Raw genomic sequence first — 22,462 nt, forward strand, 5'->3', positions numbered from 1 at the left:
CTTATTTTTGCATTATTTCGTTATTTTGTTGGGTTTTGTGGTGTTTTTTATTGGGGGGGGGGGCGGTGAAGGGAAGGCGTCCGATCTTCTTGCCGCTGGGAGAGGCCATAGGATCCCAATGGGGCCCAGGAAGAACGAAGATTCCTCTCTACTCTCCTCCCCTCCATTCCCCTCCCCTCCGTCTTCCCGGCCCGTCTCCTCCAGAAGACCAGTCCGGCGTGGAGACCGTTAAACCGTTACCAGATCGCCGCGCAGGCGCGCCAGTCTTCTCTGACTGTGGGGGAGGGGTCTCCAGCCTGCTCGCGCGCCTCCTCACACCCTTCTCCCGCCACGGCTCCTCCCTTTCTCCTCCCTCGTTATTTTCCAGGGCCTCCTATCTCCCGCCCCCCTCAACCCAACCCGCGCCGAACCGAGCTCCCGCGGTCACCCCATTCATTCCGCCTCGGTGCCCGCCAATCAGCAACTACCTGCCTCTCCCGCATCTGGCGACGGGGCGGGGCTTCGTCAGCACGCTCCTCGCTCCTTCCTCCTCCCACCCCGGTCCCTTGCGGCCCCACCTCCCCCGCCTCCCTTCACCCGCTAAGGCGGCGGAGTCATTCCAGGGCAATGACTGTTACAGGACCTCGTCCCCGGGCTGACCCTGCTTGGGGGCGGAGGCCTAGAGCAAGGCCTAGGCGTGCACGCTGTGGTCCGGGACGGTACAGCGAACCAGCGCCCGGGGGCGGAGGGACCTTAGGCTAGCGTTCTGGTCTGGATGCGAGGAGGAGCGATGGGGGGAAAGAAAGGGCGGGACCTCATGGGGCTGGAGGAAAAAGAAGTTACCGGAGAGAAGCCACACAACAAATCCCTTTTTTTTTCACCGATGACTTCTTACCATCTCCCAGTGAGGCCAGTGCTGCAGTTCTTGCACGCGGCCGCCGTGTGGGCTCAGGCCGGTTACAGCTACCCTGATGCTAATGGGAAGCCTTCAAAAACGAAGGCCGCCTAGTTTAAAAGGCTTCACCTTTTTCTTATCTTCGTGTGTCTGTGTGTATAGACTGTGACTCGCCCATTGTAAATGTCCGTCTCTAAGATAAATCTGTTACATAGTGCCTGGGACCGCCTGTCGTGTTCTGGACGGGGATAAACCCGGATGCTCTATCCTGTGATGGCCTTGACCTTGGCTTCTCCAGCCATTTCTATCCAGACCCCTTCCTTCCTTTCCAGTCTTGTTACACTTCTTCACCCCCACCTTCACTTCGAGATGCAGAGCACGGGCTTCCTGGCTGTTTCTCCCTCACTTTGAGACATGCCATCTCCAGACTCCGGACATTTTCACAGGCTGTTCCTCGTGCCGGGAATTCTTCGATGCCTCATCTAGCCTCCTGGCTTCCTTCAAGTTCCAGCTAAAATCCCACCGTCAACAAGAAGTCTTTCCTGATCCCTCTAAACTGCCAGTGCTTTTACGAAATTTATAATCTCCACTTTATCCTGTATACTGTTGAAAGGTATATCTTGTATTTCTACACAGTAGTTTTCATGCTTTCTCCCTCATTCATTTAACTATAAGCTCCTAGGGAGCAGGGACTATCTTTAACCTTTTTTGTATCCCCAGTGCTTAGCACAGTGCTGAGCACATGGTGGGGAGCACATGGTGTATATTCAACCATTTCAGCCTGTCTGACTTTGTGATCCTGTGTTAACTTTTCTTGACAAAGATACTGGAGTGGTTTGCCAAATGTTTCTACAGCTCATTTGACAGATGAGGAAACTGAGGCAAACAGGATTAAGTGACTTGCTCGAGGTCACCCATCTAATAAGTGTCTAAAGTCAGATTTGAACTCAAGGAAGATGCGTCTTTCTGACTCCAGGTCCCATACTCTCTATCCTCTTCAACACCTAGCTGGCATATAGTAGGCACTTAATCAATGTAGATTGATTGATTAATAGGGTTTTTTGACAGCTCTTTACTGATTACCCTCTCTAATTACACAGACATCAAAAAAGTTACTGGTTTCCCTGCCATGTAACTATTTCCACAACCACTTTGAAGTCTAGTATATAGGGAGTTATCTGAAAATTCAAGAAAATTAACCTTGACCCTGAATTTATTGATCAATAGTAATTAGAGATGATAGTGATCTTGATATTTAAAGGCTAGATTAAGCAATCTCACAACTAGTTTCAGCAGACATGATTGCTATATGTTGAATTTCCACATCATTGCTCTAACTCCCTTCATATATGAAGACTTGGCTTCAAAGTACATATATCTTCTAAGTAAAGAAATGTGTAAAAACAAAACCTCAGAGCTGAAGGACCCAGGTCCAGAGCCTAGGTCATGAGGAACAGGTTGAAATGATAGTCTAGAGATGACTGGATCAGGCCAAGGAGTGAATGAATGAATGAAAAAGCATTTATTAGAAGTGTAGTATGTTCAAAACCCTGTGATGAACACTAGGGATGCAAATAGAAAAGCAGAGACAGACTCTTCTGAAGGAACTCTAATTCAAATGGGGAGAGACAACCTACCTAAGTTTCAGTGCCAAGTCAAATGGAAATTCCCCATAAGGCAGCAAAGTAGATGATAATGCATCTTCTTTAATGTCATTTCCACTGATACTGTGGTATCAGTTTCAAATTGTCTAACTTTTTGACAATGCTAAGGACTTTAGTAGAGAGAAGTTGTTTTCTGGGTCTTCGGTATCTGTGATTGCAGCATCCACAGGAGTAGTTACCAGACCAATCTTCATGAAATAATGGCTACAGAGACTAGACTAAAAGCAGGATTAGAAGTCTGGGGGAAGTTGCCACTCCCAAGTTTCTTTGGGCATACCTTAATCAGTGAACTGATCAGTGACTGTCAGTGACAGTGCATTTGGTATTGAGGTAGTTTGTGGCATAGTAGATAGTGTTGGACTTGACAAAAAGATGAGTTCAAATCCATCCTCAGACACTTACTGGTTATATGACCCCAGGCAAGTGACTTAACCCCTTTCTTCCTCAGTTTCCTCATCTTAAAAATGAAAATTATAATAGTACCCACTTGCCAAGGTTGTGTAGAGGGTGAAATGAAATAGTATTTGTAAAACACTTTGCAATCTTTAAAACACTAAATAAATGTTAGCTGTTGTTGCCATTGTCAACAATTAGGAATTATCTATTACTATTTCTAATAAATATTTATTTACTACTATGTGCTAGGCACTGTACTAAGTGTTAGGGATACAGAAAGAAGAATTATCATCATCATTATCAACAGTCATGGTGATTTAGGTAAGACCCTTTTTCCACAGTGATTGCTGCCCTCAGTGTTGGTTGTGGGAGTAGTCTGGGCACAAGGCTTAGTCAGTATAGGGGTACTGCTATTTCCAAAGCTTTTGGGTTTAGGGTCCTGGCTACCTCCATCAGAGTTTGAAGGCAACTTTCCTGGCAAGGGACTTAATCTTTTCTTGCTTCACCTAGGCTGTTGGTGAGGATGGTTTACAAAGAGACAGCATGGCTAGTGTAGGCTGGTAGTGATGTGCTATCCTAGGCTGCTTGAGATAAGGTAAAAAGTTCACCCATCACAGACTCCAGATATAGTCCAGGTTACTGTGGGTTTGGAAAGAAGTGGAAGTATGTGTTTCCATTCAAAGTCGGGTTGATACAAGGTGTGTGTACCCCAAAACTGTGTGCAACAGAGATACCCAAATAATACTCAGAGGCTTCTCAAGCTAGGAAGCAGAAAAGAATGGTTTATTAAGATCTCGAGAAAGGGCAACCCTTCCCCCACCTTTAACAAATAGTTAGGGAGAAGCAGTTTACAAAAGGAAATGGCAAAGTTATAAAGTCCTAACATGGAATGCTCCCTTCCCTCCACCCCCTTTTCTTCCATTGGCTGGAAGTCAGGTACACGATCTAAGCACTGCAATTTACTTCAAGTACCAGAACAAGGAAACAGTAGACCACCCAATATACATTTGAGAAAGCACTTCTGTTCTTATTGGGCATATCTTATGCTGAGGTGTCACTGAGGAGAGGAGTGACTCCCTACTGCTCTGAGTTTTGAGTCCTTGTAAATCATGTGATTTCTGGTGAAGGGAAACTTGGGCCTGTTTCCCACAAAAAGGCTTACTAGATTTTAGAGTATAGTCTGGGAAGTTTTCACTTCTCTCATTCAAAAGGAAAGAAGAATATTTATGAACCCACATCAGTTCTTTTCATTTAGTGAAAATCTGTAGGATTCCTGGTGTTACCTTCAGATTCACCTTTTTTGACTGGACTAGCTTATTTAATCTATAACTCTTCTTTGGGAGAAATATATGCAATATGATAAACTAAATCAGGGATCCTAAATTTTTTTTTTGGTGATGAAAATGACTTTTCATTTTCCTTAAAATTAGGGAAAATAGGAGGGGGGGGTCTGGCTATCCTTTGCTCTGGTCAATCTATATGGATAGTATTGTCTTCTAGTACCACAGTTTAAAAAGAATATTGGTAAATTAGAGAGGAACCAAAGAAAGGCAACCAGAATGGTGAATTATGTGAGAGCTGTTTGAAGAAATTGGAAATGTTTTAGCCTAGAGGAGAGAAATTAAGTTGAATGACTTCAGACAAATAACTGTCTTTACACATTTGAAAGCCTGTAGGCTAGAAAATGATTTAGACTAGTTTTGTATGCCCCAGAGGGCAGAATTAGGAACAATGGGTGGAAATTGCAGAAAGGATAATTTAGGCTTCAATCTATGACAAACTTCCTAACAATCACAGCTATCTAAAAGTAGAGTGCTCTGCCTAGGGGAGGTCTGGAGTTTCCTCACCTAGTTGGTCTTTAAATGAAGGCAGGATAACCCTTCCCTGTTCAGACATGCATTTAACTAGGTGGTCTCTGAGGTTCTTCCAACTCTGAAATTCTATGAATCCGTGAATAAAATCTTTCCACTAGGAATCCCAGGGATATTGTGGCAGATCTCAGACTGTTGCCTGGGGCCCCTGCAGTAATTTTCTTGGCCATTTAGAAAAATTGATTACAATCAGATACTATTTGCTTGGGGTTGTGGCAGCTGGATGGTAATGCAATGCAATGCAGTGATTTTATTCCGTTTTTCACTTAGTGTATTGTACCTTTAAAATTTCCATAGTTGTATGCTGCAGTGATTTATGTAGAGCAATAAACTTTGGGGACATACTTGTCTGATATTTAACACTATCAATCCTTAGGAACATGTATTGTCTAAGGATCAATTAATCACTCTGACACCTAACTTTTGAGCAAGTATCAAGTACTCAACATTTATGTGCTATGATGGATACATAGGGTTTCGGTATAGGACTAGTTCCTGTCTTCAAGGAGCTTAAAATCTAGCTGAGGAGCCACACAAAACAGTAACAGGAAACAAATACAGTTGGGTTCTAAATAAGCATCAGATTGAAAGAGTTCAAAGGAGAACAGTTAAGGCTAGAGATCTCAGGGAAGGTCTGGATCTTTCAGGAAAGGCTTCATAGAAGAGTTGAGACTTGAGCTGGATCTTAGAAGAAGTAAAAGTAAATAAGTAAAAATTAGAAAGATATAAATAAAAGTTGGAAACAGTATGGTTTAGTAGAAAAGACTTGGATTTGGATGATCTAGATTTCAGTGCTACCTCTGCTTCTTCTGACCTGTATGACCTAGCACATGGTAATAATAATAATGATGATGATGATGATGATGATGATTAAGAAGCAATAACTAGCATTTATGGAGTTCCCTATTTCTTTTATATTCTTTTTGGAGGCAATTAAGATTAAGTGACTTGCCCAGAGTCACACAGCTAATAAGTGTCTGAGACCAGATTTGAATTCAGGTCCTCCTGACTCCAGAGCTGGTGCTCTATTCACTGCACCACCTAGCTGCCCCCTTATTTTTCATATATAATCTAGATTTTCCAGGTCAAAGAAAAAGTACTGCAAGAATCCAGAAAGAAAAAGTCCAAGTACCAAGGAGCCCCAGTCAAATGTAATTTAGCAGCCATCTAGATAGGCTTCTATGATCTGTCAGATCTGTCATGGCCTAAGACAGGATCTTACAGATCAGGCAGGAGCAGTTGATTAGGGGAACATGCAGAAAGGATATCCTTACCAGAGAGACCCAAGATGAACTGGATCATCCCAGGGCTCCAGAGTTTTCTTCACAAAGAATGGTGAGCTCGACCAAGGCAGGAGCTTGGGGATTGAAACAGGGAAAAGGGTCTAGGACTCACCAGACAAAATGGTTCGGATGCCAAAGAAATTTCCCCTGCCAGCTAGTCCATCCTGCTGGTATTGGAGAGTCTGATGGCCTGGTTCCATCCATGTCCAATCCCACTTCTGACACCAGTTTAATGTTAACCAGACCAAACCATTCTCTCACCTATGGATAGCTGATGCAGAACCATGGAGCAGGCAAGAAACAGGAGAGTCAAGAATCAAAGAGAAATTTAATTTGTTTGTGAGGGAAATGATTGTAAATGGAGTCCTCCTTCCTAAGAATGGTGGAAAACTAGACATGTGCCAATCTCCACCCCCCACCCACAGTGGGGGACCCACTTTAGTGTGGGCAAATCTCAAAATGTATGCCAGTGGCTATGCTATGAGCTGTATCCCTGACAATGAGGAGTAGCAGCAACAGTGTGACAAGTTTGATTCATAGCAAGGCTTCGTGATCATAACATGGTTACTGTGGGTGTTTGACCAAGCTTAGAGAACACTTGGTGCAGGTGTGAAATAATTCTGGAATTTTTCTGTAGTTGAGTTCGTCCAGAGGGTGAGCACAAAGGATTGTTTTATCTAGCTCAAGGCACAGCTTGCTTGCTGGGGGTGTGGAGTAAGTGAAGGCATTCTCATAAAATGGAGACAGTGCTCTAAACTTGAGCTGGGCTTCTGCTGCAAGCAGGCTTGTGTTTCACTTTCCTGCAGGCCTAAGTTTCACTTCTGCAAGCAAGCCTAAGTTTTGCATTTGCAGATAGGCCTAACTTTTGCTTTTTGGGAAACCAAAAGTGAAACTTACCCCTCCCCTTAAATTTTTGTATAGGGGTTTCTCTCCCACACACTGGGCCTTAGCTCTGGTAAACAGTGTCTACTAATAGTATCCTGATAGAATCTTTAATGAAATAGTGGACTCCCAAGCATTCCTGATGAAAAGGCCAATGCTGTGTAGAAATCTTGAAGTTCAAACATGGAAATTAAGAAAAATGTAAAAAGATTTTTAAAAATTTAAAAAGATAAACACAAACAAAAAATTATTAAGTACTAAACAAGGATAAACTACTTACATTATGATATGGGGAGATGATAAATGGGTCCCCTTTGAATCTTATCACCAGGGTTCATAGAGCAAATATACTTAGAAGACTTGGGAGTAGTTCGATTATATCTTATTGCTCTTAAAAGAAAAATGGAAGGGTAGAGGTAGAGAAATACTGGAATGAAAGAAGGGAAAATTATCTCACATAATCAGGTGATACAAGTGGAAATCCATACAAGTAAGGAGGAGGGAGTTGGGGGGTAGGTAGCAGGCAACATATACAATTTGGTACACAAATACATTGAACTCAATAGGGAAATAGGAGGTAAAGGGGAAAAGGAAGAAAGGAGAATTAGAAGGAGAGGGACACTGGAGAAGGAATGGCAAATCACAACAGTATCTTTGCCAAGAAAATTTCATGGACACAATCATCATGATGTGGTCCACATGATCACCAAGAGTAGGACATGACTGAATGACAAGAATAAGAGAGAGATTGGTCCTAAACAAAACAACTAAGGATCTGCAAAGATATTTGTAACTCTTTGAGGTGGCAAAGAATTGGAATTTGAGGGGTTGTCCATCAAAGGCAATAGATGAAAAAATTATGCTATATAAATTGATGGAATATTATTGTGCTATAAGAAATGATGAAGGGATACCCTGCAGGAAAATAGGGGGGTAAGGGATGAGGGGGGATGATAGAAGGGAGGGCATATTGGGGGGGGAAGGTAGTTAGAAGCAAACATTTTTGAAAAGGGACAGGGTCAAAGGAGAAAATAGAATAAGTGGAGGGTGGGATAGGATGGAAGGAAATATAGTCTTTCACAATATAACTACTATGGAAATGATTTGGGCAACTACACATGTACAACATATATTAAATTGCTTATCTTTCCAGTGGGGATGAGTGAGGAGGGAAGAAGAGGGAAAAATCTGGAACTCTTAAGTTTTAAAAACAAATGTTTTAAAAATTTTGTTTTTTACATGCAACTGGGAAATAATATATATAAGCACTGGGGTATAGAAGCCCATCTTGCCCTACTAGAAAGTTAGGGGGGTGATGACGGAGGATATAAGAGAGAAAGATTGGGGGAAGGGATATTCAGTAGGCTTGCTATTTTGGGGTGGGGGTTAGGGGAAAGATGAGGAGAAAAAATTGTAACTCAAAATCTTGTGGAAATGAATGTTGTAAACTAAAAATAAATAATTAAATAATGAAGAGGATATTTTCAGAGAAACCTAGGAAGACTTGTATGAACTGATGCTGAATGAAGGGAACAGAACCAGGCAAACAATTTATATGATGACAAAAATATTGTAAAGAAAAACAACTTTGAAAGACAAGATGATCTCTCATCTGTGTAATGACCAACAACAATTCCAAACGATGAAACATGCCACCCACCTTCTGAAAAGGATATGAAAGAGTCAGAGTGCACAATGTATATGTATACTTATACATATAAAAGTGTGTGTACAGGTTTATAGATGTCTACATAGACATTTATGCCATGGTCAATGCAGAAATTTATTTTGCTTGACTATGCATATTTGTAATAGAGATTTTGGTTTTTTTTATTCTCAGTTGGGGAGTAGTAGTGGGGATGGGAAAGAGATGGCAGATATTTTGCTATCAAAAAACCCATTAGAAAATAAAAGACAAGGTTACAAAGCAAACAAAAAAGTGATAGAGAAAACGTTAATGCAGTGTACCGTACATCCTTTTTTTTTTGAGAGCTAGTTGTTTAACATTTACCAACTCTCCATTGCTTTGAAACAAACAAACAAAAGCCAGTTAAGTGAAACCAATTCTCATAGTAAACCACATGTGATTGATTACCTGTGCAATATGATAGGGTATACTTACTTTCTGAACTCCATTATGAATTGTATTTTTTTTAACCAATATGTCTTCCCTTTGCTAATTTTGTGAACAAAATATTTTCAAGGAAGTTGATGGCAGTGTACTAGGTGTTCAGTAGTGATTCCCCCAGATTTTCTGGTATAGGGCTGTGAACCAGAAGTACGAGAAATTTCCTAAAGTGAACCTAGGGCCTTCATATTTTAAGTACCTGTAATATGAGAATTATAAATATAAATTAAACTACAGATGGGGGGGGAGAATAAGCATTTATTAAGTACATACTATGTGCCAGGAACTGCACTTTACAAACGTTATCTCATTTGATCCTCAAAACAACCCTGGTAGGTAGGGGCTATTATGATACCCATTTTACAGTTGAGAAAACTAAGGCAGATAGGTTAAGTGACTTGCCCAAGGTCACACAAATAGTAAATGTCTAAGGCTGAATTTGACGTCAGGTCTTCCTTACTCCAGATCCGGTACTCTTATCACAGGCGATAAAGAACAAAATAAAGTCCTGTGGATTCCAGCTTGTCCACCATAGATAGACATTTTGGTGTGAAATGTAGAGCATATTCTTCCAATGTAAATAGTTGTCCAGACTTTAAATAAATATATATGTATACATATGTACATATATGCACACATCTGTATGTATCTATACACATGTGTATATATGCATATGTGTAGATATGTATACATGTATGTATATATTCAGACAATTCTTCAGGAAGGGGAATGAGACATTAACATGGAAAACAAAAAGCACCTGTTTTAGTGGCTGAATGAGACAGGAGTCTTGGAAGCAGAATTCATTTCTCTATCATTTGTACATTTATTTTCTCAGAGAGAGAGACTTTTAATATGATGGAGTACAAGATAGATTTTCTCTCCCCTTCCCCCCCCCCCAGTAGATTATCAATGCTGCAGAAAGAACCTTCTAGATTTACAAGTTTACAAAGCTTTTCTAAGTTTTTGGCTGTTTATGTTTACTTGAATGTCCTCATATTATTGTTGCCTATTGCCATCTTGGTTCCTATCTGCCCTTCTCATCTCCTGTTCTTGTATTGGGGGGAAAGGGGCAGACTGAATGTTTATATTGGGGTCAGTAGGGAGTGGGGGTAGGCAGGGAATATCCACTATGCCATCTAGATACTCCATATAGCCCCTATAGGGATTATTGACAAGATTGGCCTGCTTGGGGCAGAAGGTTAGTACTTACTGGGTAGTAGTAGGGGAAAATAATTTAAAACAGAATATAAAGAGACTGTGGTGAACCTTGAAAGCCAGGCAGAGGAACTTAGATTTGACTGCTAAGCAAATAGAAAGAAATGGAAGATTTTTGAGCTAGAAAATGACATTATGAAAATAATGTTTAAGGAAAATTAGTCTGATAGCAAGTATAGTCCTGTCATGCCATGAGTTGGTATGTGTTCAAAGCATGAAAACAAATTTTAATATGAGAATAAATCAAATATAATTATGAAAAGACAATTGCTGCTGCAAAATAGAATACATTAAAAGTTTAAAATTCTGTACAGTGCTTTTGGAAGTTTCAATACAATTTTTAAAAGTATGCATTGTGTATGAAGGATACCATTTGTGAAAATGTTTTTTAGAGGAAATCTATAAGAGGAGGAGAGAAAGATTTTGTGGATGACATTGTTTTTGATGTGACAGATGAATTTTGGGGTAAGAAAAAGACATGGATATCAGTATGGGTTGGTTAGGGGAAAGTACAAATAAAATCTGTGGATCATACTTACAACCTTTTGAATATGGTTGTGTTTGAGGTGTCAGTTAAAACATTTAAAATTACTTTTGGACTAGCTACTGTTCAGCTATATCTTATACTAAACATTCAAATAAGTATTTATTGATGGATTGATTTGTATTGTTTATACCATCCCTTTCCTTTATTAGGATGGATAATTTTGAATTTGTTGCTTTTTTTTTCTTTCATGTCATTCTCCTCACAAATTGGGGACAAGGCAGGTGAAGAAATCCTTCTAAGAATATGGTTATGTCCAAAACTGTATGCCTCATTTTGCATCTTGAGTCTATCTTCATTCTGTCAGGAGGAGGGTAAAATAGTTTTTCATCAGCTCTCTGTAATCATTACTTCACCTCTGTGAAGAAAGGAGGTACACTTTCTCTCATATTCTTTATGATCAAAAATGGATTTTTGTTCTTTTTGTTTACACTGTTGTAGTCATTGTATGTATGTATTACTTTGTTGGTCCTGCTCTACATCAGTTCAATTAAGTCTTCTCATGTTTCCCTGTATTCTTCATGTTCATGGTTTCTTATATGCAATTACATGTAGTGATATTCCATCATATACATATGCTACATTTTGTTTATCTATTCCCCAGTTGATTTGTTTACAATTCTTGGATACCATAAAAAGTGCTTTTATGAATATGTTGGTATATATGGGAGCTTTCTATTTGTTACCTCCTTGGGATGGGACTTCTGGGTCAAAGAATATGGATATTTCATCCCCTCCAACTCTAGATCTACTTTTACTTAACTAAACAACATTAAATAAAGACTTTGCTAAATCAATTGAAATTCCAAGAGATTAGCAAATGAATGAATTAAGCACTTACTGGGCAGCCATTTGGTACAGTTGATAGAGTGTGGGACCCGGAGTCAAGAAGACTCATCTTCCTGAGTTCAAATCTCATCTTAGACATTTACTGGGTGACCCTGGGCAAGTCACTTAACCCTCTTTGCCTCAGTTTCTTCATCAGTCAAACAAGCTGGAGAAGGAAATGGCAAGTCATTCCAGTACCTTTGCCAAGAAAACCCCAAGTAGGATCATGAAAAGTTGGACATTAACGAACAATGTACATACTATATGCAATAAGAACTGGAGATACAAATAGAAAAACAAGACAGCCTCTACTCTCAGGGAACTTAGATTTTAATAAGAGAAGACAACACATAGAAGATGCTAGCAAGGCAAAAGTGACCATTGTTGAATTCTTTTCTCCTTTCTGCTACCTCCAACACAGGCCATAGAACTTGTCTCTGAGTATCCCATACATGAAAGACTACACCAATTTGTACATAATCATCTTGGTAGGATGCCAAAGTTGATGGGGGATACATTGATGACCTTTTACAATTTCTCCCTACTCTTTGTTTACTACATCATGCTTCCCATTCCCATCTGCTTTATTCAGGAAATTTTCCCTCATTAATGTCATCCATTCTCCAGCATAATCCCCAACCCTCCTCTCCCATAACAGATTTAAGATCTATACATTTATAGATTATAGGATTTAGAACTGGAAGGGCTCATAGAACTCATCTAGCCCCAATTTGCCATTTTACAGATGAGGAAAACAAGAACCAGAGAAGTTAATCTATTTACCCAAACTGTATAAGTGTAAGTGACAGAGCCAAAATTCAAATCCATATTGTTCGACTCTAATTCCAGTAGTATTTCTACTATACCATACTGCCTTTCAGAAGTTATATATCTCATATATTTGATTACATGTTTACAGATAAGTAAATATAGATACAAAACAAATTTCCTATCTGTGTAAACTTGGGCAAGTTACTTTACTCTCTGGGTCTCAGTTTCCTCATCTGCAAAATAAAGATGTTTTATCATAATATCACTTCTGAAGCTCCTGCCAGTCTATAACTAGGATTCTATGAAACACAAAGTGATTAGAGGAGGAATTAGGAAAAAGGCCTCTTGAAAGATGTGGAACTTCTGATAAGTCTTGGTAGAAAATGGGGGATCCACGAAGCAGCAGCTGGAAAGAGGAGCAATCCAGGCCTAGGACAGAGCCTGTGTAAGACACAGAGCAGTAAGGAGGGAGATGAAATGTTGTGTACAAACAATAGCAAATGTGCCATTTTGGCTGGGGCATACAGTGCATCAGGGACAGTGATATATAGTCAGCCTAGAAATAAATGCTAGAGCCAGACTGTGAAGAGCTGTAAATGCCAAACAAAAGAATTTGCATTTTATCCTATAGGCAATTGGAACCTACTAAAGGTTCTTAAGCAGGGGCCATGGTCAGTTTCTTTTAATTTTTTTTTAAATCTGATTTTCCTAGTTTGCTATGTTTTTCCATCCATGTTTCCAGTGTTCCAACCTGAGGTGGCTGGAAATATCTAAGTAGACTTGTTGCAATATCATAGTATTTGTGTTTTCTACTTAGATTTTTTAGGATTTTAGTGGTGATGTTTGAGAACTTTAAACTGATATAGAGTAGAGGTAATGAACAAGTGGCCAAGAATCACATGTGGCCCACAACACTCCTGAATGTGGTCAAAACCAGAATAAAATGTAATAGGGAAATATTTACCTGTTGCATTCTGAGATGGATTTGACTTATCGAGGTGGACGTACTGCAATTCCATTGCATTCCATTGTATAAGGATGTTCTGTTTATATTTCAATGATCTCATGATAATATTGAATTCACGTATGGTACATTCATGCTCTTTAGAATGATGCAATATGAATTGGAGCTTTCTAGTTGGGTCTGATGCATTTTATTTTAGTAGGCCTTTTCTTTTTCTATTAATGTTTTTTATTTTTATATAAAATTCATTGCTGAATATATCCCCCTCCATTGTAATGGAGATTTTAAAAGATAAAAATGCAATTCAACAAAACTAAATAATATCTTAATTATAACTTACAGTATATGAATATTCCACATCAATAGTCCTTTTTTATGCAAAGAAGGGCAATGTATAAATCTGAACTCTCTTTTGATCCAGCCTTAGTCATTAATTATAATACATAGTGTTTGTGTTTGCTTTATTCTTCTTTTGCATTCTCATTATTATAGTGATAGTGTATATCATTTTCCTGGATTTTATTTCCTCTGTTTTATTTTGCATCAGTTCATATAAATCCCCTAATATATCTCTGAATGCTTCATATTAATTGTTTCTTAAGGCAAATAATATTTCATTATGTTTATTTACCACAATTTGTTTAGCCATTCTCTAGTCAATGGAAACCTTTGTTTCCACTTCTTTGCAAGTATAAAAAGTGCTGCTATGGGGGCGGCTAGGTGGCGCAGTGACCCTGGAGTCAGGAGGAACCAAGTTTGATTTGGCCTCAGACACTTAACAACCACACAAAAATACTAGCCGTGTAACCTTGGGCAAGTTACTTAACCCCAATTGCCCTCCAAAAGGCAAAAAAAAAAAAAAGTGCTGCTATGAATAATTTGGTATATATAAGATGCTTCTTTCTAACTTTGACCTCTTTGGAATATATTCCTTACAGTCAGATCTTTTGACAACTGGGTATGGACATTTTAGTCCTGCTTTCCAATGACCCCTCCACCCAAGGATATTTCCAATTTTTGTCATTTTTGCCAGTTTGCTACTTGAAATGTGAAATCTCAGAGTTGTTTGTTTGGTGGCTCTGTAGAGAACACATTGTAGATGGAAGAATCTGCATGCAAGTGAGACCATGTAAGAAGTAATTACAATAGCTTAAGTGAGAGGTAATGACAGCCTGAACTAGGGTGGTTGTGGTGTTAGGAGAGAAGGTGATGGTTGTGGATATGAGAGATGTTGAAGAGGTAGAAAAAACAAGACTTTGAAAGTAGATGTGACCATTCTGGAAAGCAATTTGGAATCATATACAAAAATTTACTAAACAGTGCATGTGCTTTGATTCAGCTATCCCATTACTAAGCCTGTATCCCGAAGTGATTAAAGAAATAGCAAAAGGTCTTATGTGTACAAAAATATTTATAGTAGCTCTTTTTGTGGTGGCAAAAAACCTAGAAACTAAAAGGATGCCCATCAACTGAGGAATGGTTGATTAAGTTGTGGCATATGAATGTGATGGAGTGCTATTGTGCTATAAGAAATAAGGAAATAGATGATTTCAAAGTGATAAGGAAAGACTTCTATGAACTGATGCAGAATGAAATGATCATAATCAGAAGAATAATTTATACTATAACATCAAAATTACAAAATGAACAATTTAAAAGGCTTTTTTTGTAAGCTGATGAATGAAATGATCAGAACCAGAGGAAAAATTTGTACAATAAAAACAAACAGTTCTGAAAGGTATAAGAACTGTAATTAGTACAATTTACATCAATGATTCTAGAGAATCAGTGATTAAACATACTATCTACCTCTTGCCAGAAGGGTGACAGATTCAGGGTGTACAGTGTCAACCTCTAGAAAAGGTCTAGCCAAAGTACACAGACAAATAGTAATATAAAAATCACAACATTTATTCATTATTCCCTTAAAGCTAGTGGTACTTGTACAAGGAGCCAAGAGCTAAGTCCTGACTGATGAACAAAAGGTTGAGAGAGCTTAAGTACATTTTAGGACCATCCCAATTTGGGGTGGCTGAGTTACACAAATTTATGATCCCCATAAATGTTTAATCATTGTATGAGAAAGGAATTTTCTTAATCGAATAAATGGTAAATACACTAAAACAAGAGAGTTGACAAAGCATCAATTGAAATTATGATTCAGAATATCTGTGTTTTCTTTACCATTAACATTCCATAATATGGTATATGCCCAGAAAATATAAAAATAAGAAAAGGTCCCATTACTCAAGTTAATGCCATGAGTTGAGGGTCTCCTCCTTAAGAGCCATAAAGTAAGCCCATTTTGCTCCCATTCTGGCTTTGTTAACATAAGAAGAGGTATTCTCTGAGAACAGGACAAAGCTGGGTCTGTTTGGGATTTATAATCTCGGGGTGCCTGTTTTAAATCCTACTCCCAGCTGTATCTAGTCTCTGGAGTGACTGAAACAGAAAAATAGCCTTTTTAAAATGAGGCAAAGCAGTCTATTTGATTAATTCAAACTTTGGCCAAATATGATATTTAATGATTATCAATAGACAGAGATATAGATAGATACAGATATAGACATATATGTGTGTGTGTTTATGTTGTATAGTCAGTGAGGAAATTTGCTCTACCTAACTATGTGTATTTCTTACAAAGCATTTGTTTTTTCTCTTTTTTTTCCCCAGTGGGATGGGAGTGGAAGGGAAAAAAATAAACTTCTACTGATTAAAAAAAACAAAAATGGAAAAATATGAGGGGATGCTATAGATGTGGAATATTGTATGCCCTTTCAGATGAGATCACTAGTTTTGCTTAACTGTTTTTATTTTGTTACATAAGAACTTTCTTGGAGTGGGTTTGATCCATAAATGTACAATGAAAAACAAAACCCCAAAACTGAAAACCCCATAAAACCCCAAAACATCAGTTAAGCCTTTAAAAATAAAATATCATCAAAAAGAAACTGGATATGGGAGGTGAGTGAGGATGAAGACTAAAGGATGAATTTTGGTTGTAAACTTAGATAGCTAGAAGAATAGTGGTGCTCTTAAAATAAATGGGGAAATTAGGTTGAGGGATGGGTTTTGAGGGAAAGATTGAGTTAGGTTTTGGATTCATTGAGTTTCAGGTACTCATGAGACATCCAGATGGAGATTTCTAGAAATCAGTTGTAAATGCAGGCCTGGAAGTCAGGAAAGAGTTCCTGAAATACTGGGTATGGAGGTTGGGAGATCTTCATGGGGATGATTATTTAATCCATTAGAGCTAGATGAGATTGCCAAGAGACAAAATTTAGAGAGAAAACGAGAGGTTCCAGGATAAGAATTTTTATATAGAATCATACATAGAGGACATAACATGGATGATGCTCCTACAAAAGAGATTGAGAAAAAAAAGTGTCCAGAAAACTCAGGGAGAAGAGGGTAAACACAGGGAAGGAATATGGTGTCAAAATACTCCTGCAAAGAAGTCAATAATAATTGCTACAACAGCTACCATTTATATAGTGCTTTAAGGTTTGCAAAGCATTTTGTTTATATTATCTTATTTGAATATCCTTATAAGGTAGGTGCTATTATTATTATTACTTTATAGATGAGGAAACTGAAGCTAAGAGGTTGTGATTTGTCCATGATGACACAGCTGTTAAGTGTCTAAGACTGAATTTGTTTAGAGTCATTTTTTACAGGTATTTGGAGGTGATTAGAGGATGAACTTCAGCAAGTTCCTGCTTTTACTCCTCCATCTTGGCTCCGCCCCGAGACAGGATATGAATACAGGTTTACTTGTCTTCAAGTCTAGCACTCCACCATGGCACCTACCTTCCTTCAGGTCAAGAAGGATGAAGGATGCAAAAAGAGCCTTGAAGTTAGAAATAAAAGAGATAACTGGTGACCTTGGAGATAATATATTTTAGTAAAGCTCAAAGTAGGAAAACCGCATTGCAAAGGGTTGAGAAGTGAGTATGAGAAAGTGGAGGCAACAAGTATAGGCAGCTTTTTTTTCCAGAGTTGACTGTGAAAAAGAGAGTGAAAAGAGAAAGGATAGTGGTTTGGGGGTGTGTGGTGTTAAATGAAAAAAATTTTTTAAAGTATGAATGGGATGTGGGGATGTTTGTAGGCATCAGAGAAGGAGACAGTGGAAAAGGAGAAATTTGAAATTAGGTTAAGGGAAGGAATGTTGGAAAAGGCAAGGTGACAAAGGCACAAGTTGAGGGGTTGGAAATAGTCAAATAGAAGGGTCATCTAGTCCTCTGAGACCACTGTAAATAAGGAATGCTGAGGTCATTTGAAGTATGTACCTGGAGAGGAGAGCTAGAAATGGATGACATATATATATATATATATTTTTACAGCAGAGTATATGTAAGAAAAGGCCTTCTATTGAGAAGGAGAAAATAAGGGGTGGTCAAAGTGGTCTGAAAAGAGAAGATATCTATAAAATGAGAACATAATAGTGCTTACTTCCCAGAGTTGTAAGGAGATGAGATCATACAGTTATCCCTTCCAAATTGTGGGGGTTAGGAGCACAACACTGGAAAATCTGCATAAATTTTTTGGTCCTCCATACCAGAGAAGAAGTCTGAATTATTATGGTATTAAAAGATAAAATATGTTGATACCGTGTTTCCCCGATAATAAGACCTATCCCGAAAATAAGCCCTCCCCTTACTGTGTAAGATTGCTCTAAAATAAGCCCTCCCCCGAAAATAAGCCCTATTGAGATTGCTACTGTAGTGAAGGTGATCCCCTGCGCTACACGCTACATTACAGTACACTCTGTATGCACCGTCCCATTCCCCCTCCCCCCGGGTGAAACGCACGCCGCGCTCCGAGCTGCATCCAATCAGAGCTGCAGCAGTGAGCGCGTCATCCTGTTCTTTATTGAATTCATTATTGAATAAAGGTACATTTTTTTGTTCACATTTACCTGTTTATTAAAATCGCTGTCAATGTTCATTAAAATAAGCCCTCCCCTGAAAATAAGCCCTCTGGTGTTTTTCTGTCCAAAAAATTAATAAGACAGTGTCTTATTATCGGGGAAACACGGTATTATATAATACTATACCTATATTTTATGCATTTCTGAGTTTTTAAACTTATTCTGTATTATCTGCTGGCTTTCTTGTTTTGTTTATCATTTTTTCAAAACTCCCCCAAAATTCCCATTCAATTTCTTATGCTGACTCATGATATATGAAACCATGATGGGGAAAGTAAGGGGAAGGAATAACTATATTTGTAAAGCACTTTGCAAATCTTCAGAGGCTATATAAATGCTAGTTTTTATTATTGAAATTAATAGCTTGCCAGGTCATTTTACCTAATATTCTTTTTTTTCTTTGCTTTTTGGAGGGGGGAATACAAGGCAATTGGGGTTAAGTGACTTGTCCAAGGTCACACGGCTAGTTTTTTTGTGTTACATGTCTGAGGCTGGATTTGAACTCAGGTCTTCCTGACTCCAGGGCTGGTGCTCTATTCACTGAGCCACCTAGCCACCCCTTCTGCTTCATTTCTTAATAGTACAATATAATTCAATCACAATTATATACCACAATTTGTTCAGTCATTCCTCAATTGGTGGACATCCCATTAATTTTCAATTATTTGCCACCACAAAAAGACCTGCTATAAATATTTTTGTACATATGGCTTCTTTTTTTTTTTTTTTTTATAATTTTGGGCTACAGACCTAGTAGCAGTATTAATGCATCAAAGAGTATGCACAGTTTTATAGCACTTTGGGCCTATTTCCAAATTGTTCTCCAGAGTGGCCAGACACGTTCACAAGTTCACCAACAGTATCTATTTTTCCATATCTTCTTCAGTATTTGTATGACTAGGGATATATTTTTTTCTATGATATTTATAATAATACCTTCTATTCTGTTCTGGACAGCTAAGAGATAATAAAGTAGGAGTTTATGGGAAGAAATATCTAATTTGAAATCAGCTTCCTTTTTTCTTATTTTTAAAAATAATTTTTATCTATGTTTTCTATTTTTTACATCATAATATGAGAGTTGTTCCAAATGAAAAACAGTATTTTTTTTAAGAAATGGGGCAAAAAGTGGGATGTTGAGTGAACTCAGGATCAGTGAACATTTGTTCCTGGGTTTTGGATTTAAATGTTTTTTACCTTCTTTTGGATTCTTGGTGTTCTAAGACCTTGAAAACAGCTGAGATTGCTTTACTTTTGATGCATAGTTTCTGTTTTGGGGAGGTTTGAGAAGTCAAGATAACAAAAAAAGTCTAATTTGCCATCTTGTCACTCATGTAATCCGGAAGTCTACTCTCTTTATTTTATTTTTTGCTTTATTTTTTTTTTGGAGGGGTAAGATAGAGCAGTTGGGGTTAAGTGACTTGCCCAAGGTCACATGGCTAGTTTTTTGTGTTAAGTGTCTGAGGCCAGATTTAAATTCAGGTCCTCCTGATTCCAGGGCCAGTGCTCTATTCACTGCACCGCCTAGCCACCCATACTCTATTTTCAATAAAGGAATAAAAGGACTGAGAAATACTCAAGCTGCACTGAAAAATGAGAATATGATAGGTTTTTTAAAAAGTTATTCACTATTCTGTCATAGCCTTTTATATTGACTTTCCTCTTCTAGTTAGATTGCTTAGGTTCAAATCTTCTTAGCTTTTGTTTATGATCTATTTCATAATAGTGTTAATGATAGTTAACGTTTATTAACAGCATACTTACAACACTCCTCTGAGGTGGGTAGTGAAATTACTATTTTACCCAGTTAATGGATAAGAAGAGCCTTGAGGTTCAAAAAATTGAAATTTTGCTCTGGATCACCTAAGTATTCAAAACCAAATCTCCTGACTCCAGGAGCAGCTCCTTTTCTATGGCTTTCATGCAGAATTTAATTTAATTTAGGGATGAGAAGTAAACTTCTGGAAGGTAGAGTCTTAGCTTAGTTAGGTTTGTTTATTCTCTCATTGGAACATGTACAGGTATCCCTTCCAAAGAAATTAGGAAGTATCACTGTATCAGCACCACATCTATGTTAACATAAAGAATAATAAAAGCATTTTGGTAAGTGGCTCTGAATTTCTCTTTTTCATTTTGTCTTGGTAATCCAGGCTGAAGAAACTTCCTCCTGAGACAATGCATTTCCATGACCAGAACTGTTAACCAGAAGGGAGATGACCTCTTGGTGGATTGGAAGGTGAACTAGATGACTTCTTAGAAACAGAATCTAAGAGGCAAATTATGGTTGTGGACCAAATCCAGCCCACAGTTTGTTTTTGTATTGACAAACCAAGAACGATTTTTACATTTTAAAATAAAAAAACCCTTTATTTTAAACATTTAAAAAACATTTTATCTGGTACAAAAATAGGCAGCCAGTGGATTTGCAGATCCATATCTAAGATCCCTTCCATTTCCAAGGGTCTAAGCCTCATGATTCTATGAGTTGAACACCATAGTAAAAAAAAAAAAAATTGTTTTAAATAGGTATGAGAGGAGAGGATTCTGGGAAAATGGTGGAGTAGATCAGAAAACTTCAGTCATTTCAAATTTCCTTTACAAAAAAAGACAGAACATCACCTCAAAGTGAACATAGAATAGCAGAAATAAAAGGTGGGCTAAAGCAGTTATCCTCCTAAGACAACTTGAGAGGATCTTAGGAAAGACCCAAGCTCCAGGCTGAAGATTGGCCTGAGTGAAGGGCAAACACCTCCAGAAAGACTGCAGAATCAACAAACAACAAGCCCTTGGGTAGCTGGGTCGAGAGTCAGCCTGAGTCTCAGGAACTTTCACCTCACCGACTGTGTGGGAGTCAGAGGGCTGAATAGGGAAAAGAATGAATGACCTTCCCATGTTGAGGGATGCCAAGCACAGTGGTGCTGACCTGACATGGTCCCAGGCTGTGACTGGGGGATGGGGGTGACAGAGGGGAGGAGAGGGGAAGAAGGAGCCAGTACCTGCCTGATGAGTGTGGGAAAAGGGAGCAGGAGTTAGGGGTGGTGGTGGGAATTGAGAACCCTACTGGCTGTAACCACTTGCAGGAGAGCAAAATTCCTGGTTTCATTCCCAGGGCAGAGAGGACAGCTGAAGTTTGCAGCCACCAGAAGGACCACAGGGAGTAAAAACATTTGAAGGACAGCATGGCTGGGGGTCCTAGCTGTGGCTTAGGGGTGGAGAGAAATTGGGGGTGGAATGCTCAAGGTTGGGCCCCAGGGTAGAGCTCAGAAAATAACAATAAGAAAGAGCCTGGGGTATTATTTCCCACACCTCAGGACTAGAACCTGATTATAATAAAAAGCTAAAACAGCAATCATCAAAACTACTTGGAACTGGCTAAGAAATAGAGGGGGTAGATCAGTGGAATAGGTTAGGTATACAAGACAAAGTAATCAATGATTATAGCAATCTGTTTGATAAAACCAAAGACCCTTGCTTCTGGGATAAGAACTCGCTATTTGACAAAAATTGCTGGGAACATTGGAAAAATAGTATGACAGAAACTGGGCATAGACCAATGTTTGACACCATATACCAAAATAAAGTCCAAATGGGTACACAATTTATATATAAAGACTAATAATATAAACAAATCAGGGAAGCAAGAAATAGTTTATCTGTCAGATTTATGGAGAATGGAGTAATTTATGACCAAACAAAAGATAGAGAACATTATAAAATGCAAAATGGATAATTTTGATTACATTAAATTGAAAAGTTTTTGCACAAACAAAGCCAAAGCAGCCAAGATTAGGAAGGAAGCAGAAAACTGGGAAAGAATTTTTACAACTAGTGTCTGTAGCGCCAATGCAATATTTACAGTGCCCACAATCATGATAAAGACCGTTACTATAAGTATCACATGATGGTTCATCACAAAATATACCAAACTCTCCAGATAGAGGACAGAACTGAAGCATTTATTTAGACACCAGAAAACCCAATCCCAAAACCAGTAAGCCAATTCCATCACAGTAGGAAAGCTATTCAGAAGCCATAATAATGCTGAGAGACACAGCATCCTTCAGCCTTCCCACAAACCAATACAAAATCACTATTTACTCATAAACCTC

The 22,462-nt window shown here is 38.5% G+C and overlaps 1 long non-coding RNA gene across 1 annotated transcript; it reads left to right on the forward strand.

Moving 5' to 3' along the window:
• Positions 1–570: 570 nt before the first annotated feature.
• On the forward strand, positions 571–20,740 carry LOC138148141 (uncharacterized). Its single transcript, XR_011164985.1, has 2 exons — positions 571–1,487; positions 20,504–20,740. It is a non-coding gene; the product is annotated as an uncharacterized lncRNA (long non-coding RNA).
• The last annotated feature ends 1,722 nt before the right edge of the window (positions 20,741–22,462 follow it).

Source organism: Petaurus breviceps, unplaced genomic scaffold, assembly GCF_028583685.1.
Source record: "Petaurus breviceps papuanus isolate PSGF00001 unplaced genomic scaffold, PetGlider_PUasm1.0 90822, whole genome shotgun sequence".
Taxonomy (NCBI): Eukaryota; Metazoa; Chordata; class Mammalia; order Diprotodontia; family Petauridae; genus Petaurus; species Petaurus breviceps.